Source organism: Canis lupus, chromosome 1 (genome assembly GCF_003254725.2).
Source record: "Canis lupus dingo isolate Sandy chromosome 1, ASM325472v2, whole genome shotgun sequence".
NCBI classification, from domain to species: Eukaryota; Metazoa; Chordata; class Mammalia; order Carnivora; family Canidae; genus Canis; species Canis lupus.
This window is the reverse complement of record NC_064243.1, coordinates 119290093-119303149: the sequence shown is the minus strand read 5'-3', so window position 1 is coordinate 119303149 and position 13057 is coordinate 119290093. Positions and strand designations below refer to the sequence as shown.

At 41.2% G+C, this 13057-nt stretch overlaps 1 protein-coding gene across 10 annotated transcripts in view; it reads right to left on the bottom strand.

Annotated features, from left to right (window-relative positions):
• The window catches only part of CEP89 (centrosomal protein 89), a 73310-nt gene that overhangs the window by 15958 nt on the left and 44295 nt on the right, over positions 1 to 13057 (bottom strand). The window lies entirely within an intron of this gene.

Here is a 13057-nt window from a genome sequence, read left to right as displayed (position 1 = left end):
GGATAGATATACTTATTTGTATCCTATATTCCTTAAAGAAATAATTTAAGATCGCTTAATTTTTTACACAGTTATAACTGCTTCCCCCAATCCTGATGCTACAACAAATTTTATGTCATACTAAGGTAATTTTATACTTTTATGATAAAACAACCAAAGAACAAGGAGGGCATACACTTTCAGTGTATAGTTCTGGCAAAATGATACTCGAGAAAAGAGTTATTTCTTCACTGGTTCTCTTGGTCAGTTCTCATGTAATAGCCAGGACTGAGCCGTGCTCACAGAGGCTGCCCAGTTCTGAGGTGGGGGGGTCTCTCTGGGTGCCACGGGGGCTTGCCTGCAGGCAAATGGGCAGTAAGTTGCATGTGTTTGGGTCTACCTCACTCCTCAGGCAATTCCAGGGACTTCAGCCTGGGTTGGCTCCCTGAACACCCAGGCAGGAGTTTTCCAGAGTTTCTATTACTTTCTAGCTTACTAGAGTTAATTCGTCAAAGAGTGGAGGACATACCTAGATAAAAAACTGTGAAACTGAGGTTATTTTAATTCATCTTCTTTCCTCACTATCTTTTGTTTTGATTCTAGAACTTTCTTTAAAAGTCCTTTTGCCAAAAAAAAAAAAAAAAAAGTCCTTTTGCAAAAGTAATGTACTCACCCAGTACCAAATCAATCAGTAAAGAAAAGTTCACAGCGCAAAGCAACTAGGGGCTATAGAGGATGTTAGGAAAGTACTGGTGGGTCAGCACGGCCACCTTAGAGAGCAATACGCCAAGATCTATAAAATGTACTTACCCTGTGGCCCAACAACGCCATCTCTAAAATATGTACATAGAGAAACTCTGACGACACATACACGAAATCTTACTGTGGCACTGCTTAAGGGAGCAAACTTAGTCACAATATAAACTTCCATTAAGAGGTTAAGGAAAATGTAGCATTTCATATGATGGAACACTACCAGGTAGAAGCTAGAAGAATAAACTCTAAAAAATAAAAAAAAAATTAAAAAAAGAATAAACTCTAATAGCTATTTCAACATGGAGAGATGTTTGAAAAATTGAGTGTAAAAAGTCAAGATACTAAAAGCATGAATTCATTCATATAAACTTAAGACACATCAAAATAAATTACCATGTGTCATTTATGGAAACGTGTATAGAAATAAAAAAACAGATTGGAAATGTAATTCCAAGTTTATGGTAATGCTCCTTTCAGAAAGCCAGGGATAGATATTGGACTAAGGAGAGTGTTTAAAAAGGACTTCAGTTTTCTTTCTCCCCAACATTTTATTTACTTGAACAAGCCAGAGAGAGAGCACAGGTCGGGGAGAGGGAGAAGCAGGGAGCCTGATGAGGGCTGGATCCCAGGACCCAGGACCCAGGATCCTGGGATTATGACCTGAGCCAAAGACAGATGCTTAACTAACTGAGCCACCCAGGTGCCCCTTCAGTTGTATTTCTAACAATATATTTCTTTTTTTTTAAGATTTTATTTATTCATGAGAGATAGAGATAGAGAGGCAGAGACACAGGCAGAGGGAGAAGCAGGCTCCACGCAGGGAGCCTGACGTGGGACTCGATCCCAGGTCTCCAGGATCACGCCTTGGGCCAAAGGCAGGTGCTAAGCTGCTGAGCCACCAAGGGATCCCTCTAACAATATATTTCTTAAACAAAACAAACAAAAAGGTAAAAACAATTTGTTAAAAAGAAAGTTAATAGGTGGTAGGAGAAATAGTTGCTTTATTTATTTATGCATTTATTTTTTATTAAAGATTTCTATTTTTAAGTAATTTCTACACCCAGCGTGGGGCTCAAACTCACAACCCAGAGATTAAGAGTCGCATGCTCCATTGACTGGGCCAGGCTGGTGCCTCAAAATAAGTTGCTTTAAAAAAAAAAAATTTCTTTTGAGCTATCTGGGTGGCTCAGTGGTTGAGCGTCTGCCTTTGGCTCAGGGCATGATTCTGAAGTCCCAGGATCGAGAACTGCATCAGGCTACCTGCATGGAGCCTCCTTTTCCCTCTTCCTGTGTCTCTGCTTCTCTCTCTGTCATGAATAAATAAATAAAATCTTAAAAATAATTTTTAAAAAAAAAATGTTTCCTATTCCACCTTTTGGGTTCCCTAGAGAAAATATATACTGATCACTTCTGATTTTAGTTCTCCTGGTAAAAAAAACATGATTTAAAAAATTTTTAAATTGTGAAATATAAGTATAGAAAAGTATATAAAAGATAATTGCATATTTTATCAACTAATTATGAGGAACCCTCATATAATTACCATATAGGTGAAGAAACAGAACATTTTTTTTAAAAAATCTCATTTACAATTGTACCAAAATAATAAAATACTTAGGAATAAATTTAATCAAGGAGTGAAACGCCTATATTCTGAAAACTATGAGACATTGATGAAAGAAACTGAAAACAACACACACAAAAAATGGAAATACATATCATGCTCACGGATTGGAAGAGTTAATATTGCAAAAATGTCCATATTACCCACAGCAATCTAGACTTAATGCAATCCTTATCAAAATACCAACAGCATTTTTCACAGAACTAGAACAAATAATCCTAATATTTGTATGGAAACACAAAGACCCATAGCCAAAGCAATCATGATAAAGCTGGAAGAATCACAAGCCCAGATTTCAAGATAGTACTACAAAGCTGTAGTTACCAAAAGAGTATGGTGCTGGCATAGAAACAGGCACACAGATCAATGGAACAGGATAGAAAAATTAACCTATGCTTAATTAATCTATGACAAAGGATGCAAGAATATCCAATGGGGGAAAAAGACAGTCTTCAATAAATGGTCTGGGAAAACTGGACATGCTACATGCAAAAGAGTGAAACCTGACCACTTTCTTATACCGTACACAAAAAACTAACTCAAAATAGATTAAAGACCTAAATGCGAGACCTGAAACATCACTCCTAGAAGAGCGCATGGACAGTAATACCTTTGACATCAGCCTTCGCAACTTATTTATGGATCTGCCTCCTTAGGTGAGGGAAACAAAAGCAAAAATAAACTACTGCACAGCAAAGGAAACTGAATGGGGGGAAGATATTTGTAGGTGGTATACCTGATCAGGGAATAATACCCAAAATATACAAAGAACTTCCACAATTCAACACTAAAAACACTAGCTTATTAAAAAATGGGCAGAGGGCCTGAACAGACATTTCTCCAAAGAAGCCATCCAGACGGCAAACAGACACAAGGAAAGATGTTCAACATCACTCATCATCAGGGAAAGGTAAATCAAAGCCACCATGAGACCTGACGCCTGTTAGAATGGCTATTCTCAAAAAGAGAAGTGGTAACTGTACTATGATTCAATAGCAATGTAAAAAACACAGAACATTTCCAGGACCCCAGATATTCCCATAGGTCCTGCCCCAATCATAAAACTGTCCTTAATTATTTTTATAGTGGGGATGCCTGTGTGGCTCATAGGTTGAGTGTCTGCCTTCGGCTCAGGGGTGATCCCGGGGTCCTGGGATCAACTCCCACATCGGGTTCTCCACAGGGAGCCTGCTTCTCCCTCTGCCTATGTGTCTGTCTCTCTCTGTGTCTCTTATGAATAAATAAAATCTTTTAAAAAATTATCTTTATAGTGTTATCACCTATCCATGCATTGCTACAATTCAGTTTAGTTTGCAAAAACGGGACCCACACGTACAGAGAACCAAGATGCGTAAGAGGTGCATTAAAGGACCGTATGTATTTCAGCGCCGTATGCCTCCAAGACTCACCTATCTTTTTGTGTGGCTGTAGAATATTTAGTTGTATCACTCAGCCAAGTTCTACGCGCCCATTTTCTTGCCAACAGCCATTTGGACTGTATTCCGTATACATCCCTGCAGTATTCTCTGCGGGACTGCTATTCAAAATGTGATCTTCAGATGGGTGTCAGTCTCCAGCTATTTGTTACTTCCACAAGATTAGTACAGAAATGAAAGAGAATGGTTTCAAAACTTTTATAGAATCTCATGTTCCTGTGACACCTGTGCAGTATGAAATGAGTGAATCTGTTTTCTTTTCTTTCTTTTTTTAAAGATTTCATTTATTCATGAGAGACACAGAGAGAGGCAGAGACATAGGCAGAGGGAGAAGCAGGCTCCATGCAGGGCGCCCGATGTGGGACTTGATCCCAGGACCCTGGGATCATGACCTGAGCCAAAGGCAGATGCTCAATCGCTGAGCCACCCAGGCGTCCCCTATTTTCTTGAACAGCAGTTTGGATGTTGTCAAATGTGCAGAGAGGGTGTCATGGTAGCTGTGCACTTGTTATGTGCAGCAGGAATACATAACAATGTATGATTTTCAGGTTAGTTTGTCAACTTAACTCAAAACCCTGTAGAATCCAGAACTCATTTCTGTCATTGAAAATTAAGTATTATTTTATTGGATACGCTGGACTGGATTAATGATAACTATAAATGGCTAAGGAAGAATGTTAAACATACAAAGACTTCTGTTTCCAGCCAAGACACAGTTATAGAGACTAGATTTACCCTCCAGCTAGAAAAACCAGGCAAAACATACGAAACAACAGTTTTCAGACTTTAGATAATGCACAAACGCAGGACTGTGATCCCTAAGGAAGGAAATAACAAGGTGAGCATTACAAATGCTCCAGCTTACTGGCAGGCTGTAGTACTGAACCCAGTGGACCTGCTGCATTGAGGAATCAGAGATCAGAAAGGCCAACATAGGTAGAAACTGTGGGACAAAGGGCTCTGGAGACCCTTGGTGGGGTGGGCAGTCACCACCAGTGTTTGGCTGAGGACTACTGATCTGTACATGAATGAGAGGAAACTACCCAAGGCCAAGGAATCAACCATTAGAAACAGGGAGCAGAACAGTCCTTGATATTCATCAAGAACTGGAGTAGTACAGGAGCCTACCAGCCAGAGTGGAAGGACCTTATAATAGAAGGAGCATCGGAGACAACCCTCCAAAGGGTATCACTGCCTTGGTGGTGGGGCCACAGTAGCCTTGGACTAAAGGCTGCTTTGGGCCTACCCTAAGAAAAGCAAACTTTGAGGGGCACCTGCCTGGCTCAGTTGGTAGAGCGTGCGACTCTTGATCTCAGGGCTGTGAGCTCAAGCCCCAAGTCAGGCCTAAAGCCTATTTGAAAAGAAAAAAGAAAAAAGAAAAAAGAAAAAAGAAAAGAAAAGAAAAGAAAAGAAAGGAAAGGAAAGGAAAGGAAAGGAAAGGAAAGGAAAGGAAAGGAAAGGAGAAAAGAAAAGAAAAAGAAAAGAAAAAAGAAAGAAGAGAAGAGAAGAGAAGAGAAGATAAAAGAAAAAAGAAAAGAAAAGGAAAGAAAAGAAAAGAAAAGAAAAGAAGAGAAAAAAGAAAAGAAAAGAGAAAAAAGAAGAGAAGAGAAAAGAAAAGCAAACTTTGAAAAATCCAACTACTACTGTCTAGTAACGTAAGTGTGCACCAGAACAAAATCTCACACTACTTAAAGTAATGCACTAAATCTAGCATCCAACTACATAAACTACAATATCCAGCAACCAATCAAGCCTGGGAATAAGCAATAAAATATGGTCCGTGATCAAGAGGGAAAAAATCAATAGAACAGTTCCAGAGGTGAGAGAGATGATGGCATTGGCCAACAGAGATTCTTAAGCAACTACTGTAAAGATGCTCTGTGTGTTTAAGAAAGCAGAGAAAAAGCATGATGAGGAGAGAAATGGAAAATATAAAAATGACTCAAATGGACTTTTCAGGGATGGAAAAAACACAATACAAGTGGCAAACCATACACTGAATGGGAATAAAAATACAGACTGGACACTGCAGAAGGAAAGATGAGAGAACTAGAAGACCTATCAATAGATAGTATCCCACTGAAGCAGAGAGGAAGAAGAGTAGGTGGGGAAATGACTTATGGGGCAATATCAAGTGGTCCCAGGAGAGATGAGAGAAGGAAAAAATAGAAAAGAATATTGAAGAAATAACAGCTAAATTATTTCCAAGTTGATTCAAACTCAAGCGGAATAAACACAAAGAAACCACACCAGAGGATATCCTGATTAAACTGCTGAAAGCCAGTGATAAAGGAAAATTACTAAAAGAAGCCTGAGAGAAAAGATACATCATGTTCAGAGGAACAAAGATCATAGTAACAACAGCAGATTTTCATCAGGCACGATGCACGCCAGAAGGCTACGGAGAACATCTTCACACTGAATGAGGAAACAAATTCCCAAACCAAAAATCTGTCAACTTGTAATTTTTTTTCTTTTATTTAAATTCCATTTAGTTGCCATATAGTGTATTACTAGTTTCAGAGGTAGCGTTTGGTGATTCATCAATTGTATGTAACACCCAGTGCTCATTACATCACGTGCCTCCTTAATGCCCATCACCCAGTGGCCCTCTCCCCGCTCCCCCGCCCCAGCAACCCTCCATGTTTCCTAGAGTTAAGAGTCTCTTATGGTTTGCCTCCCTCTCCGTTTGCATCTTGTTTTATTTTTCCTTCCCCTCCCCTGTGTTCATCTGCTTTGTTTCTTAAATTCCAACCTGTAATTTTTTTTTAACCCAGTGAAATCATCTAAAGCTTTATCATTTTTCTGGTAGAAATACTATAAATCTTTCCATTCCTTTGCATCTGTGAGGCTTCCTAAATAGTTCCTTCTCCCCCTCTTTCCTCTGCTGCTCTCAAATACCACTTTCTACATCGCTGTTCCTCCAATGAAATACAATTCCTTGTTATAAATTGATTTTGTTTCTACCAACTTTGCTAAAGTCCCTTACTATTCCTAATGATTTATTTGTAGATTTGTTTCCTACATATGGATTTGTATCTGTGAAAAATGACAGTATTATTTATTTCCAAACCTTCTAATTTTGCTTTTTTCTTGCCATGTGCACTAGTTATCACTTAGTAACCAATGTTGTTAATGTTGCTCAGAAATGGTGTCAGAGGGCGGGCATCCTCCCATTGCCACCAGTCTCAACAGGAAAGCTCGCAACATTTCACCACTAAGAGTGGCATTTATTGCAGTTTCATTTAATAGAACCATTTTAAAGTTTACATCTATTCCTAATACTTTCTTTAAGAATTTTTACATCTAGGGGCACCTGGGTGGCTCAGTTGGTTAAGCATCTGCCTTCAGCTTAGGTCATGATCCCATAGTCCTGGGGTGGAGGCCCATACTGGGTTCCCTGCTCAGTGGGGAGTGTGCTTCTCCCTCTGTCCCTCTCCAGCTTATGCTCTCTTTCTTTCTCAGATAAATAAAATCTTTTTTTTTTTAAGTTTTTACATCTAGATTCATGAGTGAAAAATGAAAATTAATTTTCCTTTCTTATAATTGTTAGGCTTTGATATGAAGGAGACATTGATCTCATAAAATAAATTAGGTAGTATTAATTCTTTTTCTGTTCTTCAGAAGACTTTATAAGACTGGAATTATTTCCTCCTAGAGTATTTTTAGAACACTCTGGTCAAGCTATCTAGGTGTACAGTTTTCTTCAAGGACAGATCTTTGGATTCGGGTTCTTTAGTGACTAAAGTATTCAGGGATTCTTTTTGAGTCAGTTTTGGGAAGTTATGTTTTTCTAGGAATGTCACTATTTCGCCTGAATTTTCAAATTTATTGGCAGGAACTTCTTTTATTTCTGGCGCGCACAAATTTAAACATCTACGTGGTGGACTGAGCCTCTTCTATCAACCGATTCTCATTGCTAAGTAGTGTTTGTTTGTTTTTTGACCTTGTCATCTGTCTTGCCAGATATTAATGTAACTTACCACCTCTCTTTTAGTTTGTATTTGAGTAGAATAGCTTTTTCTGCCCTTTCACTTTGGACCTTTCTGTGTCTTTCTGATGGAGATGTGAAGCTTAAAGGCAATACACAGCGGCTGTTAGAGTTTAGCTACACCACTGCAGAGCATCTCTGCCTTGGAACCCATTGAGTGCGGCTGGCAGGAGCCTTGCCTCTCCCAGGGCACAGGCCTTGGGTCACAGCCCAGAGTCACAGGTAAATGTAAATTCCTGGTCTGATTCCTCCCTGTGATGAGCATCTTCTCCACCTCCTAGGGCCTTCCCCTCCCTGGCCCATAGGTGAGAGCCCCTGAAGCTTACTAAACCCCTGCTCGTTTTGGTTTGCATTGACCAATCTGGCCTTCACCCAAAAACCCCACAGCACACCACTCCTAGACCCGTGGTCCCTCCAGGTACCTGTGGGTTATAAACCGCTATTTCACCTTCCCTTGTGGTCTTACTGTGCTCACCATCCAACACTCAGGGCTCTACTTAACAAACGTTAATTTAACATTTAGCCTCTTTAGTGTTAGCTACTCCTGATATATTTGTCTTTCAATCTTTTCATTTTACATTTTCTATTTTACCACTTGTCCTAGCTTTCCCTTTTGCCCTCATTTGGACTGATTTTTTTTTTTTTTTAATCATTCTTTCCCTATACTACTTTAGAAGTTACGGACATTCCACAAATTTCATCAAGCGTATTTTCTTCTTTTTTTTTTTATTTTTTTTAAATTTTTATTTATTTATGATAGTCACAGAGAGAGAGAGAGAGAGAGAGAGGCAGAGACACAGGCAGAGGGAGAAGCAGGCTCCATGCACCGGCAGCCCGACGTGGGATTCGATCCCGGGTCTCCAGGATCGTGCCCTGGGCCAAAGGCAGGTGCCAAACCGCTGCGCCACCCAGGGATCCCAAGCGTATTTTCAAACTATAAAGTGAACCAGGGATCCCTGGGTGGTGCAGCGGTTTGGCGCCTGCCTTTGGCCCAGGGCGCGATCTTGGAGACCCAGGATTGAACCCCACATTGGGCTCCCAGTGCATGGAGCCTGCTTCTCCCTCTGCCTATGTCTCTGCCTCTCTCTCTCTCTGTGTGTGTGTGACTATCATAAAATAAATAAATAAATAAATAAATAAATAAATAAAAATAAATAAATAAATAAATAAAGTGAACCAACACCTTTCTCCTCTCTGGAGTGATATAAAGACTTTAGGAGACAAACACCATTGACCCCCTTTCCTGATTATATACTATTATTGATGTGCATTTGAATTCTATGTATTTTTCAATCCCAAAAGATATTATTATGGCTTTATGGAATCAATGTTCATTTACGTTTATTGACATCTTTATGTGTCCTTCTTACTCTAGTTTCTCTCTCGCACATCCAACACTGAATTATGTTTCTCCTCCCGATGTATATCCACTTTTAGAATTGCCTTTAACGTAGGTCTGCTGGTGGTGATGCTCAGTTTGGGTTTGAAAATACCCTTCTTTTGACTTTATTCCTGAAAGGCATTTTCTCCAGAATGAAATCCTAGCTCATCAGGGGTTGTTTGTTCCCCAGCACCTGGAAGCTAGCGTTCCAGTGACTGGCGTGTCCCCTGTGACCTGTTAAACGTCCTGTTGTTGCTGAACTCCCTTGGAGGAACTCTGTCCTCCACTTTTCACTGAGATGGCTCTTCACTTACCCAACCGTGCTTGTGCTCGCTGGGCTAGCAGAGCCCACGGACTGCCGACCGGACTGCCGACCGGCTTCAGCAGGGAAGACTCCCCACGGACATACCTCTAACCACTCCCACCACTCCCACCACTCCCAGTTAAATACATCCCCGTGTCGCTTCCTGCCTGTGATGCCGCAACCTTAGAACACTCCAGGCCATCCTAGGGATACTTGCTTCTGACCTATTTTTCAGTTCGCCAATCCACCATCCTGCTACGTCTGATCTACAGTCAGGCCCATCCAGTGAGTTCTGAATTTCAGTTATTGTAATTTTCCAGTTCTAAACATTCTGCTTCCTTTCTGAATCCAGTATTATGTTTTATAGTTCCCTGAAGACATTTTGGAGGCTTTTATTTCTTTAAGCCTAAGAGTTACCAGTTGTTTTATAGGCTTTGTCTGATAATTCTCCTATCTGGATTCTTTATTATAATTATTTGCTACTTCTGCTGGTTCCCAGTCACTGTATGTCGGGCTTGCTTTGTGTCCTGGACACAATCCTTGAAAAATTTTTAGGGGTAAAGAGCCTTCCTCCAGGGAAGATTGAGGGCTGACTGGTTTCAAGTTCACCTTACCCTGAGGATGAAGCCCTTTGGAATCCCAGCTCTCGATCTGTTTGCAGGTGATGGGCTTGTCTCATCATTCTCGGTCCACTGATATTTCATGGGGGCGTATCTGGGTGCGAGTCTTTTTCATTCACTATACCAGGTACTCTGCAGGTCTTAGCAGTCAAGGTGGTCGGACACTTGGAAAAGTCCTTCAACTAATTATGTCTTCCTTCCCACTTTCCTTAATCTTTCTTTCTGAGATTCCTGACGATCTGAGGTGAGACTTCCTGGACAGCTAAGTCTTCCATCCATCACCTTCTCTCCATTCCTAATTGTTTCCTTATGTGCTAGCAGAATCGACCAATGTGTCTTTAAGCCCCTCTATGCAATTTTCTTTAGATTCTAGTAATTGTTTCCAATCTTGCTGTTAATGATTGTACTTTTTTATGGCATCTTACTCTCTATATTCTGAGTTCTCTATATTATATTTTCTTTGAAAGAAGTGAGTTTCTGTGCTTATGTAGGTCTCTCTCTTTTATTGTATTTTCCCCCCACTATACCCAATGATCCTTGTTGTTTGTTCACACCTAGGAGTCTGTTCTTATTTTAGGATGAAGGACTTGGCATTTCGTATGCATTATGTAAAGAGGCTGCTCTTCTGCGCTGGCATCTCCCTGAGCTGGCATATCACTGACAGCTGAGCAAGACTCTGTCTACACAGATGAGTTATATGAATAGTTGGCTTCACTTTAGAATAGCAACCCTTCTCCCGCCCCAAAAGCCAGAATAAGGAAGGCTTTCCTTGTATAGATACCACTAGTCACCCCAAACCCTTAGCTCTCCCTAAACAAGTCTGCTAACTTTCTTTAGAAGTGGGGTGACACCCTGTTTTTCTCCCACCACCCATCCTGGGTAGGCTCAGCCTTTGTAAGCTACAGTAAAAATAAAAAACAATCCAAGCTTCCAGGTGTGACCACCAGCACAGCAGGTGACTGTTCACTAGGAAAATAACCTCCTGCTATTCCTTGGGCCACGGCTCTCCCAGGCGAGGTTGCCAACAGATAGAACAAGCTGACTAAAAGGAGGAGCCCCTCCATATTTATGATCCGCACGGCCCTGCACCAGGAAAGGAGACACAACACACATGCACCATACCTAGAAGCTCATCGAGCGCAGGTTCCATTTACCCCTTTTCTATAAAAACAAAAATCTTTTTCTCATGACCTCTTCTTTGCCTGAGACACAACTCTTTCTCAAACTCCTTCTCAGACTCACCCCCATTGCAGGAGCTCGTGCTACAGCTGCTTTGCTGCTAACTAATGACTATCCTTCTACACGTGGTGCATCTCTTACTGCCCTATCAGAGTGGGGAGGGAGCCCCCCTAACGGAGGCAACCAGAGGGCAGGTGCTCTGAAGCCTTGCAGCCCTTCTCCCCTGTGCCCTTGGCTCGCCTCATGTCTGTGGTATTCTCCTCGTCTGTTTTTCCACCAGGTCTTGGTAGAGCCTCTGTAGACTCCCCTGAGTGCACGCATTCCATCCTTGATGAATTGGTGCCCCTCTCCCCGCGTTAACGATTTTCTTGCCAATCACTGTGCCTTCCAACAGAGAACCATCAGGGTGAACTCTCCACATCCACCCTGACTCCTCTACCCTCTACCCCACCCATCAACTCGGAGCCCAAAGCATCCCAGCAAAGAGCTGGCATAAAGGCTTTCCGTCCCTACTCTGGGTCACCCTCTACCACAACACCCCTCACCTAATTTCCACTTAAAAGAGATTGAGTGACATGTGTACCTTCCCAACAACCATGTCTTCCACTGCCTTCCCACTCCCACTGGTGGCCTCCTTTTGAAGGTTTTTATACCTTCTATACTCACATCTTGGCGGGGGGGGGGGCATTAGAATATGTGGTTGTGGGGGTGCCCGAGTGGCTCAGTCAGGTGAGCATCTGACTCTTGGTTTCGGCTCAGGGCATGATCTCGGGGTCATGAGATGGAGCCCCGTGTCGATTCTTGGGATTCTTTCCCTCTTCTTCTCCCTCCCCCGCTGCTGCTCTTCCTGGCTTACAAGCTCTCTCTTTCTCTCTCTCAAGTAAGTAAATAGATAAAATATTTAAAAAAATAAAAAAGAGTATGTCATTATGACATCCACAAAAAAACCATCAGCCACAGGGAGTGGGTGTTTGAGACAAATAAAATCATAAAGATGAATAGAACTTGAAAAAAATGTCCTTCCTCTACGGGAACAGAAGAGTAAGGCACAGGTCTGGCCCAGGCGGCATGTAACAGTATAGTCAAAACACGGGGTTCCAGTAGTTGGAATCACCAGTATTTACTAAAGTACTAATCTAAGCATTTTGCATGCACCGACTCATTGATTCCCCCACGCCAAACATCTTAGCTGAGAGCTTCACCACTTAAAAAATTATTTCCCCCATTACAAAGGTAATGCATATTCATAATAGAACACATGGAAAATATTTTATAAAAAACACAAAGAAAATTTAAATCAACCATTTTTTTGTTTACGTTTTTTTTTTTTTAATTTTAAAATTTGATTTTAAATCACCTGTTTTGATGGTTAATTTTACGTGTCATCTTGGCTAGGCTACGGTTCCCAGTTGTTTGGGAAGACATTAGACAGATGCTGCTGTGAAAGTTATTTTTTGATGTGATTAACCTCTATAAGCAACGGACTTTAAGTAATACCTTACCCTCGAGAATGTGGGTGGGCCCCGTCTAATCAGTTGAAGGCTCTCTGAGCCAAAACTGAGGTTTCCCAAAGAAGGAATTCTGCATCAAGACTAACACAGAAATCCTGCCCAAATTCCTAGCCAGCTGGATGTCCTATGAACTTTGGATTTGCCAGCCCCTATAACTGTGTAAACCGATTCCTTAAAATAAATCTCTAGAAATATCTATACACGTATCCTACATATATATTAGTTGTTTCTCTAGAGAACCCTGATTACTGACATACACACAGAATTTTCACCTGC